This window comes from Hoplias malabaricus, chromosome X2 (genome assembly GCF_029633855.1).
Source record: "Hoplias malabaricus isolate fHopMal1 chromosome X2, fHopMal1.hap1, whole genome shotgun sequence".
Classification (NCBI taxonomy): domain Eukaryota; kingdom Metazoa; phylum Chordata; class Actinopteri; order Characiformes; family Erythrinidae; genus Hoplias; species Hoplias malabaricus.
In genome coordinates, this window is record NC_089819.1 from 31,610,749 (window position 1) to 31,625,597 (window position 14,849).

The 14,849-nt window shown below is 37.4% G+C and overlaps 1 long non-coding RNA gene across 1 annotated transcript; it reads right to left on the reverse strand.

The window, feature by feature from the left end:
• Positions 1-2,751: 2,751 nt before the first annotated feature.
• LOC136676766 (uncharacterized) lies at positions 2,752-6,145 on the reverse strand. The gene is made up of 3 exons (XR_010796314.1): positions 5,934-6,145; positions 5,544-5,691; positions 2,752-3,800 (listed from the first exon to the last, which is right to left on the reverse strand). It is a non-coding gene; the product is annotated as an uncharacterized lncRNA (long non-coding RNA).
• Positions 6,146-14,849: the final 8,704 nt, after the last annotated feature.

Genomic DNA, 14,849 nt, shown 5'->3' on the forward strand with positions numbered 1-14,849 from the left:
AAGTGATTTTTTTATTAAGGTGTTTAAATAAAAATCCAGTTATTTATACAATTGAATGTGTGAGTGCAATCAGTGAGTTATTACAAGACAGCCATAAAAACAATTGGCCATTGCAACACTATTTATTATTTTTAATATTGAACAATAATATTTTGTCCATATAGTCATGTAAAATGTAGGTAATATTGTTCTGTACCAGTGGAAATAAGTGGTAAAACAAAGAGCCATTTAGGAGCCGAAAGAGCCTGCTCTTTATGAAGAGCCGAGCCAAAAGAGCCGGCTCCCCAAAAAGAGCCGAAATTCCCATCACTAATTTAAGCCCTGACTGGGGGAAGCCGAGTACCATCATGCAACCTCTCCCCACCCAGACCCACATATGTTGATTTTCCACCGCATGCGTCCGGCGCTAATCGACTCGACTCTACACGGCTTGGCTCGGCATGCTTAAAGCTTGTCTCTTTTCCACTGGCAGGGTTCCCCCACAAAATGGACCCTGTGACGTTGCAAAACCCTGTCTCTAAAAGGAATCGATGGCTTTTTTTAAAAACCACAACAACGGCAGCGGACAATTTAGGCCCTGTTTACTCATCATGACTCATCATGTATTCGTGTGTCATTTTGTTTTTTGGACTGAACATGGCTCCGCGCACCAGCTCTCACAGATCAGTTATACTTGTTGCACCTTTGGCATTAACTGAAAATTTTTGTTGGCCACCGATTCAAGGAGCATATAAACCTCTTAAAAACCTTGAGGTAAAGTTATGAACTGCCATTGTTAGTCCAATAAAAATAAACGTGAAAGCTAAGAGATTTTACAAATAGAGAGTTTGTGCTGGATTTGAATGAGCGCTACATTTCTTGGTGATTGACATGACTCTGGCCAATCAGCACTCTGCGGGGTTTACACATTACCATTTAGTACCTACTCAGCATGGTTGGAACCCCGGGGATAGCTGGGACTGAAGACCTACCAGGGACCAGGTAACATATTTGGCCAGTGGAAAAGCAAAATAGCCGTGCCAAGTCGAGTAGAGTCGTGTAGGTTCTATGCAGTGGAAAAGCTCTGTTAGAGGCCCTAATTACTACCTCCATTGCCATTGCAAATGCTAATGGTGAAATCGTACATCCACCCATTATACATACATCTAAACCCTGCCATGACATAAAAAGTTCCCCTGTACAAAAGCAAAACTGAATATCCTCAAAATATGCTTTAACAAATCCAGTAACCTTATCTGACATCTGGAAAAATTCAAAAGCTTTCCACATACGTTTATTTTCATTCTAAATTTATGGAGCTCCAGAAAGGCTGGAGATTAAAAAATAAATTAAGAAATCAAATAAAAATCTAGTTTCAATCTAAAGCAGACATTTGAATTTTATTGCTAATTTTTAATTTGAACATAATAAAATATTGTACGCTATGACATGTCTAATGTGTCTGCGTGTAATAGACATGTGCTTGAATAAAATGGTTAGGTGTCATTGTACTACTATTTACTGAAAATCACCAGATAATTATTTTAAATAAGGTTAATGTTCTTTATATTTTCTTTATTTTAATATTTTCTTTATTTAAAATATATCAGTATTCCTACTGTAGCTGGTTTGGAAGCTGATTTATTAAATATTTTTAACCACCAATTGGAAGTGCATAAAAAAAAGAAGAGACTGAACATCATGGAGTTAGCAAGTCAAACATAGTGTACTGCCCACTCTGAACCTGTAATTGCCCTAGTTAACGGACATGGGCCAGAGTGGTCTAAAGTACTGCACAAAAACAAAAACATGGGGCTGACAGTGTGCTTTGCTATCTTCGCTATCCTCAAAATATTTTGTCTAAACTGTGTGATTTTCTCCAGATAGACATGATAATATCACCCAAAGTGATGGGGTTCTTTTGTGCATGTTTTTGTGTCTCCAAAAAAATTATGGAAGTCTTTGTAAAGTCCTCACAACTTTTGGAAACTTTGTGTGTGTGTGTGTATGTGTGCCTGTCTGTCTTACTAGGAGCTCACACTAGCATGCAGCCTTTGATGCTATTAGGTGCTCTCAGACCTCCGACAGGTTTGGAGGAACTGTGTGTTGGTGTGTGTTTGAGTGTGTGTGGTAATAACTAAGACCATGGTACTAAGGAAAGGGGTCACTAGGGTCAGACACTTATTTTGAAGTTTCCCTGGTTTGATTACAGTGCTACAGAGGTGTAAAACACAGACACACACACACACACACACAATGAAGTAAAATCCAACTATAAACACATGTATTTTAATTCTAAACACACGAAAGCCTCCTTTATTCTTCAGAGGACAAAAAAATATAGTAAAAGTGACAGGTATGATATGCCATGTATGATATTTCAAATGTTTGTTAGACACAAACAAATTGTGATATGACACACCTAGCATAATTTGAATGGGGAAAAAATAGTTTAATTAATATGCCATTGTTTATTATGGAGAGAGCAGTGCCGTACTGCGGTTTTTGGACTGTGCATGCCCAGCAAACATACGTCGTTCATGGCAGTTTGTGTTGAATACTGAATGAATTTATAAGTTGCACCCCTGTAAACACATCGTATTTAAATGTTGATATGTTAATGCCTGGTTTTGTTATATTTTTCCCAGTGATAAAATACTTACTCCTATATATATTTAGTTATAAAATCTAAATAATTACACACAAAATAAGTAGTAGTAAATACAATAAAATATTATATTTATAATATTTTAAATATGCATCAAATAGCTATATTATAATTATTAACGTAGTGTTTAACATGTGCAGTGTGAATTCTAACAATGTATTAAAGTAGAGCTGATGGACCTGTGTGACTAAATTAATAATATTCTAAATATAAATTCTAATATAATAAATTAATAACATATCAGCATTTAGATATGATGTGTTTACAAGGGGGCAACTACATTCATTCAATATTCAAGGCTGTTTACTGACACTGTGGACATAATTCAACACCCACAACACAACCACCAATGAAACAGGAGAACGTTACTAAGTCTGATTTACTGATAAATGTGCAGCTTAGTGAGGAACATCTATCTACCACAGTGAAAACACACAAAATAATTACATTTACACAACTATGGCATTAATTTCAAGACTCATTTTATCATGACATTTTAATCATATCATAATTTTTAAAAATAAATGTAAATGGAGGGCGGCACGGTGGCGCAGCAGGTAGTGTCGCATTTACACAGCTGGAGGGGCCTGGAGGTTGTGGGTTCGATTCCTGCTCCGGGCGACTGTCTGTGAGGAGTTGGTGTGTTCTCCCCGTGTCCGCGTGGGTTTCCTCCGGGTGCTCCGGTTTCCTCCCACAGTCCAAAAACACACATTGCAGGTGGATTGGCAACACAAAAGTGTCCGTAGGTGTGAATGTGTGTCTGTGTTGCCCTGTGAAGGACTGGCGCCCCCTCCAGGGTGTATTCCTGCCTTGCACCCAATGATTCCAGGTAAGCTCTGGACCCACCGCAACCCTGAATTGGATAAGTGGTTACAGATACTGAATGAATGTAAATGGTCCCTCATGATGCATTGGTCCTAGATGAAGTTTGAAGTAAATATTACGGATGGAATCAGTTTTAGCACCTTAATCAGTCTTGGTTGGGGAAAAAAAATGTACATCACTGTTATCCTGTGCAGTGGAGTCAGTTACAGCTTGTCCATCAAGCTGGAGTGCAGCCGAATTGGACCTTGACACCCTGAAGACAGGTCCCAAGTTTCTCTTCAGTAGGCATGAAGCTTCCTCAGTCCAGTAGGCAAACCTCTGTCCATATCTTGGAGAAAAAGAACAATATATCACTTAGACTACCAAGACCAAATACACTAAGATATTGAAACATTATGAATGATGTCATTCATACCCTTCTATGCAAAACCTCTCCATCAACCAAATGCACCACCACTGGTGGATTAATGGGATATCACTCTAACAAAAACAAACACCACAGTAAAAAAGGATAAATGTATTGGTTGCTTGATATATTCAATTCTTAAAATGTTCCAAGGCTTACCTCTTTGAAAGTGCATGGAGCTGAGGTGTTGAGGCAAATAGTGTACTATGATATATATAAAGATATATATTATATATACTCTGCTATAAACAAAGTCAACATTCGTTATCATTAATTGCAACCTAAATATTGTGCTGTAGACATCATCTCCAAAGCAATTGTGATGAAGAGATTCAAGAAAAATAATTTCTCTGTGGTACTAGTATCACCTGAAATTGATGTTTTCAAAATAAACACAAAACACTGTATCAATTCCGAGTAAAGTCTGAAATCTGAATGTTTCAAAACTGCACTCAACACAGAGCAGATAGGGATCTTTTTGATCCTGTTGCCTACTCCAAGCATGAAAAAGTATGGCATTTTTGACCCCATGTTTTCCTGCTAGTACAGGGAGATGACAATAACATTGGCACAGTCAGATATACATCTCATCCTAATGGAGATTTGTTTGTGTATTTGTAAAAACCTTAACCTACTGGCAAACAAAACAGTGGACCTAACTGCTTGTCTTTCCATGTGGGAACAACATAGAAGTCAACAATATGAACATCTTTTCCCTAAAACATTACAAACATATCCATAATCATAAACAAAAAGGGAGATAGCCTTTTTACTTCGGCGAGCCTTAGTATTATAAATATGATGAGAAATTACGTGTTTTCATGCTGCTTCTTCCATCATTCTGAGGCATGCATTTCCAAAGTCCTCACGAGTAAAGCAGGTTTGACAATCCTTCACAATCTTGAATCAAATTTCTTGATGGATGGTTTTTGTCCAACACATAATTTAGCTAAATATCAAGACAAGTTGTTGTGTGTAAGCTAAGACAAAAGTGACAATAACAAAATGGACAAAAAATGGACACAATACTACCTAGCTTATTCTGAAGAGGGCCCAGATGTTTCTTCCAATGTGGATCCAAGAAAACATATGGATGGTCTACCTGCCATGCCAGCAGTGAATAGTGATGGTCCCGCAGAAACGTTTACTCAGTTGGTGCAACAAAAGTGTCACCATGTGTCCAAGTTACAATATGCATGATAACCGGTCAATTTGAATAGTCTTTTTGTGGTTATTATTCAAATATATCTTGTCCTGTATTGTTAAATAAACAATGGCTAAGCATATATAGTATTCAGAGTTCCCAAATTGATCAAATCTAACAACACAGACATTCTGTATTTTAGAACCCTTACATGTTAATCGATAATATGGAACTTAGTCTTGACGAGTTGACGTTCTGCACTGTCACACTATCCTTCTTCACAGTGGCTATATCTTTATAAGTTGTGTTTGTGACAGTATAAGGTCTTTGGAGTAGACTTCCAAAACTTTCTCCAATACAGTATTTCTTGGTGTGTTAAATAAGAAACTTACCCCAGGTTCAACTGGGCACACTTTGGTAAACTTGCGCTTCTGGTCTCTTGGGTCTTTTGCTGCCTTCTCTGTGCTTTCTCAATATTACTAAAGACCTATAAAAACAGTGTTTTCTTCATAGGTACAAACCTTTTTGTTCAGAACCTTTATTTCATTCTCTTTGGCATCAATGTCATCTTCTGGGTCAGCAACTTCAATATCAGTTCCCATGGCAGGGGCATTGATGACCTCTGGCAGCCGAGGTTGCCGGTGGAAGAGAATGAAGTAGGGGCTCTACCTGGTGGAGTTGTAATCGTAAGTGTTTGCAACAAGAGAGGGGAAAAAATGGAAGAAAGTCATAATTGACCACAAATTTTTGTCTGCTTTTCCATTGTAAATTTTTGTATTCAAATTTAAAACATTCTTAGATGGTATTATAGACAATTTTATAAAGAAGTATATTAATGCAGGTGCAGACAAACGCATACAATGCAAACAGTGACTTACAAAAAACTTTTTAAAGTTTCACAATATGTTTACCTCACTGACAAACTAGTTGCCTTGGTCTGTGATGATTTTCCTGACCATGTCAAACATGTACAGCTTGGCAGGGATTTCCAAAGACACCTCATTATCTGTCTTTGATTGCAGAGGCTCCGTAACTTTGTGCACAAATCTGTAATGGTCAAGATGTAAATGTTGTGGCATGCAGTTTCAGGCAGAGGTCCAATCAAGTCTAAGCCAAGGACCTCCCAGGCTTCTTTCACCTATATAAATACATGTGATTAGCTTATTTACAGAGTTGGAATTTTTTTTCATTGCAACAATGCTGCAACAGCACCTTGGTGAAAAAGCAGCACATTTAAAATCAAGAAAAGGCTTAACATATGGTTCATAATAAAACAAATTAACTAAGAAATTCACTCCTTAGGATTAGGGTTAGGGTTTAAATAAAAAGAAGTAACTCTGCCAGTGTGTCTCTTTTAATGTCACTTTTACACGTAGAGTTAGTAATTCCACCCCACATAATACTTTTGATTAAATTTGATATTCTAACATTTAACAATACAGGACAAAACTGATTTATGTAATGGGAGTCACGATAAAATATCAAAGTCATGAAGTTATTTTGAGAAGTGATAGCCTACTTCAATGGAAAAAAAAACAAACAAAAGAAGAAATGTAATTTGTAGTTCTAACCTTAATATAAATAAATATTAAATATAATGGTGGCTTAGTGGTTAGCACGTTCGCCTCCCAGCGTTGGGATCTTGGGTTCAAGTCCCATCTGGGTGGAGTTTCCATGTTCTCCCCGTGTCTGCGTGGGTTTCCTCCGGGGACTCCGGTTTCCTCCCACAGTCCAAAAACATGGAGTGTAGGTGAATTGGCTTCTGTCTAATAACTGTCCTGGTGTATGAGTGTGAGCCCAGATATGGCACCCTAGTGCCCGATGCAGTCCTCCAGGTGGACGGTCGTTCCTGGTCGAGAGTACGCTGTGTGCGTTTGGCTGCCGCTTCTCACCAGTGTGTGTGTGGATTGAGTGTTCTGAGCAGTGTTGTAAAGCGTCCTTGGGTGTCTAGAAAGGCGCTATATAAGTGTAAAGATACATACATAAATCATCATCTTTTCCGTTTCAGGGTTGCGGTTACTTAATAATAGTGATAGTGAATTGCCATTGTGTATGAAATGTGCTCTATAAATAAACTTGCCTTGCCTTGCCTAGTGATGCCAAAATGTTGATTGACACATCTTTTTCTGTATTGACTATTGCAAATAACTTTTTCATGGTCTACAAGTTAAACTGATCATTCATCTCCAGTATGTTCAGTAGTCAGCAGCCTGGCCGCTTACTTTCACCAAGCGTAAAGCTCATATCAGTCCTGTACTTTAGCAATTGCACTGGCTTCCTCTAGAGTCTAGGATTAAATACAAAATTCTTCTTCTAACTTTTAAGGTTCTACACAGTCTGGCTCCTACATATTGTTGTCTTAGATCTTCTAATTCTGGACTTACTGTGCCATCTTTTAGACTTTTTAGTGTGGCTGGTAGGTCTTTCAGCATTGCTGCACCCAAATTCTGGAACTCTCTTCCTCCTGTCCTTTGTAATTGTTTAACACTGTCTCACTTTAAATCTCTGCTCAAAACATTTCTCTTTTATTTTTTGTGTCTTTAGAAAATTATAAAAAATGTAAAAAAAATATATATAAATAAAATACACTACCCAGGTAAACATTAAGTATATTTGAATGTACTAGAAATATACTTTATTAGCAGTATGTACATTTGAAGCACATTTTTATTTTTGTGCTAAATATTAATGCACTGGTGTATTTAGATAAAATATTCTACCCCAAAAATGTACTGAAATATTTTATTAGTGCATTCCTAGTGTGTTTGCTTAAATTTAGATTACATTTTAGGGCATTTAAATGAATTACAAACTTTAATTAAAGGACCTTCGAATGGTTTTTAGTCAGTGAAAATGTGCTATATAGTATCCTGAACACCCAAGGAACTCTTTGCATGATTCTTCAGATTTATGGAGAAAAGGTTGAAGATACTATTCTATACATGATGGTTCCATATGACCAGCCCAAGTGATGCCATAGTAACATTAATGCACCTTATTCTGAAGCATATCGAATGTGTAAATGCATATGCTAGACTACTTTTCTTTGATTCTAGTTAAGCCTTTAATTAAATAGAGCCATATCTTCTCCTCAAGTTAGGCCAGGCAAAGGTAAATCCATTTCAAATTGAGTGGTATTGTTCCTTTCTGTCTGATAGGCCACAACAAGTACATTTTAACTCTGCTTTACCTGATACAACAATATGTAGTACTGGCGCCCCCCACCACGGAAGTGTCAGTTTGCCATATTTACATTTACATTCTACACTAATGATTGTGTTAGCACTGAGCCAAACTGATACATTTTCTGATGACGCTGTTCTACTCAGTCTGTTAATAAGAACTTCTAACTCAAACACTTGCAGTGTGGCAGTAGAATGCCTTGTGGCCTGGTGCAATGCACATAAACTGCAGATTAACACCATAGAAATGTTGGTGTACCCTCGGTCGGTTGATAACCCTGACCCTGTGTCCATTCATGATCACACGATTAAGCAGGTGAGCTCTTTTAAATACCTCAGAGTAAGATACAGCATTACCTGTTGGTTTGGCAACTTAACAGTTAAATCAAAGAAAAGGGAAAATTACGGGCATTCCTGCCCTCAGGAGCTACTGGAGCAGGCTACATGCAGGCAGGCTATGATCGTTGTATCTGACACTAAACATCTGCAGAATCCTGAGTATCATCTCATGAATTCGGACAGGAGATACGGGGTTCCTTTGTGCAGGCACAATAGTGGTTTTTATACCACTATCAGTTAAGATGCTAAATTACAATGATGTCTGACTGTATTCTTATTGTATGGAAGGTGGGGGGTTGTGTAAACGTCCAAAATGGTAATGCACTTACAGGTCTGTTTGTTTAGTGCAGCCTGCCCTCTGTCCAAGAAAAAAGTTCTTCCTTGGGAGACAAATTAAGAAACTTTGACTTTTTATCTAGACCCGTGGTCACCAACTAGCCTATCACAATAAATCATGGCTGCTTCAGTTGTGACATTTAAGTTACTATAGTTGCGTCATTCAGTATCCGCAGTGGACATATAAAGACACGGTCACACAGGGTTTGTGTCCATGGATACTGACATGTGACTTCGCAAATAACAGTAAGCTAAGATTGTATAATGCACCAGAGGAAAAAAAGGGGGATTTTCGATAAAAAACACATGAAAACATTACATATTTTGGGTCTGAGCATGCGCAGAGCTGCTATAGAATAGTTATCAATAGGTAGCACAACATGTCAGAACACCTGTTTAGCTGTTTACACACAGCCTCAGACACTAAGTACAATAACAGCCAACACTCAGCTGTACATTAATGAAGTAAGTAAAGAGTTTAATTTTATGTGATTGGAGGTGATGGGGATGTAGACAGCTTTGATTTTTTAAGTATCCTTAGCCTGGCACTAACTCTGGTAGATATTTCTTTTGTTCAGATTTCACAAGGTGATTTTGTATATAAAAAGTTGGGTGACCACTGATCTAGACTATCATAATACCTCATATTACCTAGACCAGGGGTCGGCAACCCACGGCTTCAGAGCCGCATGCGGCTTTTGATCCTTCTGATGCAGCTCAGCTTTTGAAAATAATTACTAGTATTAGTATTTAATTAAAATGTTTTTGTTCATTCATTTCACACCGCCAGTGTGCGGTTTCTTGAACTTTTTGACAGCTGACTGCACAGCGCCAGTATAAGGATGATGGCACGCAGAGAGAGGACAGCATTTTTGTTTGCTGCCAGTGGATAGTTTAAGTTCGGCATTTTTTTTCCCCCATTACTACAAGGACTCAAATAGACATTGAGTATTTTACTTAACCTTCAACCCAACATCTTTATTTTAGAGTAAAAAATGTTTTGTTGCATGCAGAAATGTTATTTCATTTTTCTGCAGTCGTTCATTAATTTCATAAATGTAACACGGTATAGTTTGTTTATACATAGCACAAAGGCAAAAAAAACCCTGTTATATGCAGTGTTATTTAATGTAAAATTTCCAAAGGATTTTGTGGCTCCCAGTGTTTTCTTTACTGTGTGAAACCGGTCCAAATGGTTCTTTGAGTGGTAAAGGTTGCTGACCCCTGACCTAGACTTTTTGATTGAATTTTAAATATATTTTATTAGTATATTAAAAGTTATCTGAAATTTAGATTCAAATATACTCCAAGTTGAAACAAAGTATATTTCTGACAAAAACAGTTCTGTTGAATTCTAATGGCATCTAAAAAAATATTTTTTAAATTATTTAATAGTACTAGCGACAAAATTAAGATACTAAGTACATAGGTAGTAAAACAAAAATAGCTCACAAAATAGTTCTAGTATATTAATCACAATTACATGGAAGTATACATCTGTGTACTATTTTTTCCTGGGAGCCCTAAGCAACCAAAATCATTTGTACACACCAAGCTGGTGTTACAGGATTCTATAATTTAGAGGATGACCTTTAAGATTAATTCACTAAAAGGGGAAATCATATGAGTCCTGCTTTTCACACTGCACAACTCAACACGTATCATATGATTCAATCTACCACACACCATATATCCAATAAAAAGGTTTGTCAGCCTGGCCTGCAAGCTAGATGAAGTGGTTAAGGGTTAAACAAGTTAAATGTTGTCACAGCAGGCAGCGGTAGCCTTTCACACAACTCTCTGACCCAATTCCATTCATTTCATTCCATCATCTTCAAATTTTTCTGACCGTACTATATTGGCTTACATGACTCTTAAGAACTCTGCTACACAACAATGAGCAAATTCAAAAACTTCAACATTTCAATAATAATAACAGGTCCACATTTGGCTCCCAGGATGAATGAAGCTGCTCAGGCAATCATCATCTGACAGAAATCTGGAAATCACATTGGAAATTAGCTACATTATTGCATTTCCTCGATAAGCACTCACAAGGCCTTTACGCTTTATGTAATGCAGAATCAGCATACCCTGTTAAAATTAGTCTGTTCTATATTCCACTTGTTTATCACTCATTTTAGATTTGAAGACTGTCACTCACACACTCATTTAACACAATGTGCATTTAGGAGCATGTTATGTACAGAAATATTGTTATGTAAGAACTGCCTTCCAGTTTCTTACCTGGAAGGCAGGAACTACTTTGTAGAAATAGAAAATAATATTTCAGAGAACATGCCAGTAACCTGTGGTGTCCCCCAGGGCTCTATTCTTGGTCCACTTTTATTTAATGTATATATGCTTCCTCTTGGCCAGATTCTACAGGACTATGGGCTGTCCTATCACAGCTATGCAGATGATACTCAGATTTACATGGCCCTGTCTCCAAACGACTCTGGCCCAGTTGACTCATTAAGCAAGTGCCTTGAGCACATCACTAACTGGATGGGACACAATTTTCTGCAGCTGAATAAAGATAAAACTGAGATAATACTATTTGGGAATAGCACTGAGAGACAAATATTGGCTACGTATCTGGACTCGAGGGCCCTCAAATCTAAAGAACTGGCTCGCAACCTTGGTGTATTAATGGACTCAGATCTCAGTTTTAGTAGTCATATTAAAGCAGTTACTATATCAGCATTTTACCATCTTAAGAACATCAGTAAGATTAGAGATTTTCTGACTAAACCAGACCTAGAGAAATTTATCAATGCCTTTATTTCTAGCAGGATTGATTACTGTAATGGTCTCTTAGCTAGACTTCCAAAAAAGACTATTAACAGCTTCAGCTGATTCAAAATGCAGCTGCCAGAGTTCTCACTAGGAGCAAAAGAAGAGATCATATCACCCCCATCCTCAAATCCTTACACTGGATACCAGTCTGTTACAGAATAGACTTTAAGGTGTTATTACTGGTCTATAAATGTCTAAATGGGGGAGGACCAGCGTATTTATCAGATCTGCTACAGAGATATGAGCCGAGCAGAGCTCTCAGATCTTTAGGAACTAGTCAGTTAGTCCTGCCTCAGGTCAAAACTAAACATGGAGAAGCAGCGTTTAGCTTCTATGCCGCTTTTAAATGGAACCAGCTGTCTGAGAATATTAGAAGAGCCCTAACGTTAGACACTTTTAAATCAAGACTTAAAACACTCCTGTTTGAGCAGGCTTACAGCTCAGTTTAAAATATTCTGCACTTTTCTGTAACGGCATTTTATTTATTTTAATTCTTTTCATTTATTGTCATTTTAAATTGGTTTAATCATTTTAATCATTTTACTCTTTTTATGTAATTGTCTAATTGGAAATGTATGATTTATTCTGGCTTTTAATTTAATTGTTTTTTTTTCTGTAAAGCACTTTGAATTGCTTCTGTATGAAAGGTGCTCTATAAATAAATTTGCCTTGCCTTGCCTATAATGACAAATATTCCTGTGTTTGACAGAATGTAGTTTTTGAAAATATCCAACCCCCTAGTTTCAGATTCTTTTCACTCTGCCAGGATCGCAGGGATTGACGGATGCGGACACACTTGCTAAAACACAGTGACTAATTTTATTTACAACACAAGATAACAATACAGAGACAGACTAAGATAACGAGACAGAAATACTTAAACAAAGAAAGACTGACACAGAATGACCTGGACAGAGGGGCTTAGACAGATAGAGAGGGAACAGGACTGACAGATAGAGCTAAACAGAGAGAGCTTAAACAGACTAAACCTGGACGGACAGACGAGACGAGACCAAACGAAGGTGGAATGTCCCACCAAGAAGGAGTCACACAAAGGAACTTAAATATACGACACAGACAAAGAACACCTGAGACAGATAATGAGGGGGCAGGATTACAAATGAGACACAGACGAGGAGGAAGAACAAAGGCGGGACTAGGACGGAGACATGAACAATACCAAACAGAGCTATGTGCTAAGTGAGCACATGGCGGGGAAAACAGACACGACAGGACAAGGGCAGATATCTGTTGATATCAGATGTTATAGTGTTTAAGAACATATGCCGTACATTCCTCCTGAGAGAGTAGTTCCTGGAATGGTGCCAATTGTGAGGTTATTTCAAATTTTCAACAAGGAACCAACAGCTGTGGATGACATGCTGCACCCATGAGCATGCATTACACTTTGAGTCTGTAAATGTATAGACAGGTGTAAGAATGCCATGATATCTGTAAATAATTGGTTATTAACCTAAAATAATTTTCTCAGTCTGTGACTATCATCAAACTTCTAAAACATTATACCCTTGGGATGTGTTGGTGTTTGTGATCCACATCCAATATCTGTATTTGACCTCACTAAGGATTTCGCAGCTAAATGCCACCAAATCCTCAAAGCAATGTTCCAACATCTATTCTAATATATTCCAAGGAGTGTGTGATGACGTTTTTCTGTAAGGAGTTGCTGTTCACTTTTGTGTTTGTGTGTTTATATGTGTGTGTGCGTGCATTCATGCATGCATTTGCACATCTGTATCAGCAATGGCAGCAACTTAAAATAGCTAAATTAATTTAATATTAGGAATGCTTATTAAAGACAACTGGGCCACTAACTGTGCATGTATACATATCTGGAGAACGTCAGTTATATTTGGTCAAATTTAGTACAATTTAGTTTGTACAATCCCCTTCCTAAAATTAAGGTTCTGGTTGGTTCTGTCTGAGTTTGACCCTCTGCTGTTCCACCTGCTGGCCGTAACAGAGATTCTGATTGGTTCTACCTCAGAGTTTGACAATATCATCCCCATACGACACCACAGGATTGTGTCAGGCCAACAGCTCTGGCCCAACAGTTTCAGTTGTCTACTGTCAGATTTAGGGTTAGATTTTGAGTTAGGATTAGTGTTAAGGCAATTTAATATAAATACAGATGTGATGGCATAGACCATGCTATGGTTTTACTACCTCCAGAATTTTAGCTGGTGTAAGAATAAAAGTTACATGTCTTACTGTTGGTTCAGGAATGTTGTCCTAAAACTGTGGTAATGTGTAGCATTGCAGCATTGCAAATTGTTAAGTCTGGAGTTTGACTCTTATCCTACCCTAGCTGATAGAGTTCTGATTGTGACATGTGCAGCTGCAGAGTTTGACTATCACTCATTTTGTGCGGTTTAGGGACAGTGGATTTCTTTAAATAAGCGGCTGAACTGCATTAAACAGTCATCTTTAAGAACATGAATTCTAAATTTACTTATATTGGGTAGCATACTGGTTGTATGACACTCCTACTTGAATTTGAATTGAAAGATGGCTGCATGAAAGTGGACAAACGTGTATTCTCACAATAGGAGATTTTCATTGGTCTATGGTCTGTCCAAATAAAGCAGTATGACTGTGCGAAATTCAGCTGTGGATTAATGAAGACAATATATATATTGAAGGGGTTGACGGTTGGAATCTTAGCACAATTTACTGTATCCTTCAACACAAGCAGAAATGTATTAAACAAGCCTGCCGAGCATCATTTAAGCACATTTAGATGAATGAAATAGCTATAAGTATGTGCAATGTTTTGTAGATGTACTGTACAGTCATACTATACTATGTGCACACAAAGACATGAGGTCTGTCTTTATGTGTGAAAAAATTTACTGTTCTCCAGTGTTTAGAGAATGTCAATGGAGAAGACATGAATTTATCTATCAAATATCTGACAATCTTGTAAATCCTATCAAATAGTAGCTTATGCATTTCTTAATTTTGCGCTGGTTTTCTAGTGTACAAATAAATCCTTAAAAAACATTCATAAATACAAATAAAAATATTTTTGTGCATTTTGTAGTGGCTGGCTCATGTTTATGCATTTTCAGCCACTGTGAGTTATCGGAGAGCAGTATTTTAGTTTTAAACAAAGATAAAATCCACAGAATGTAAATGAGTAGCAGTTGA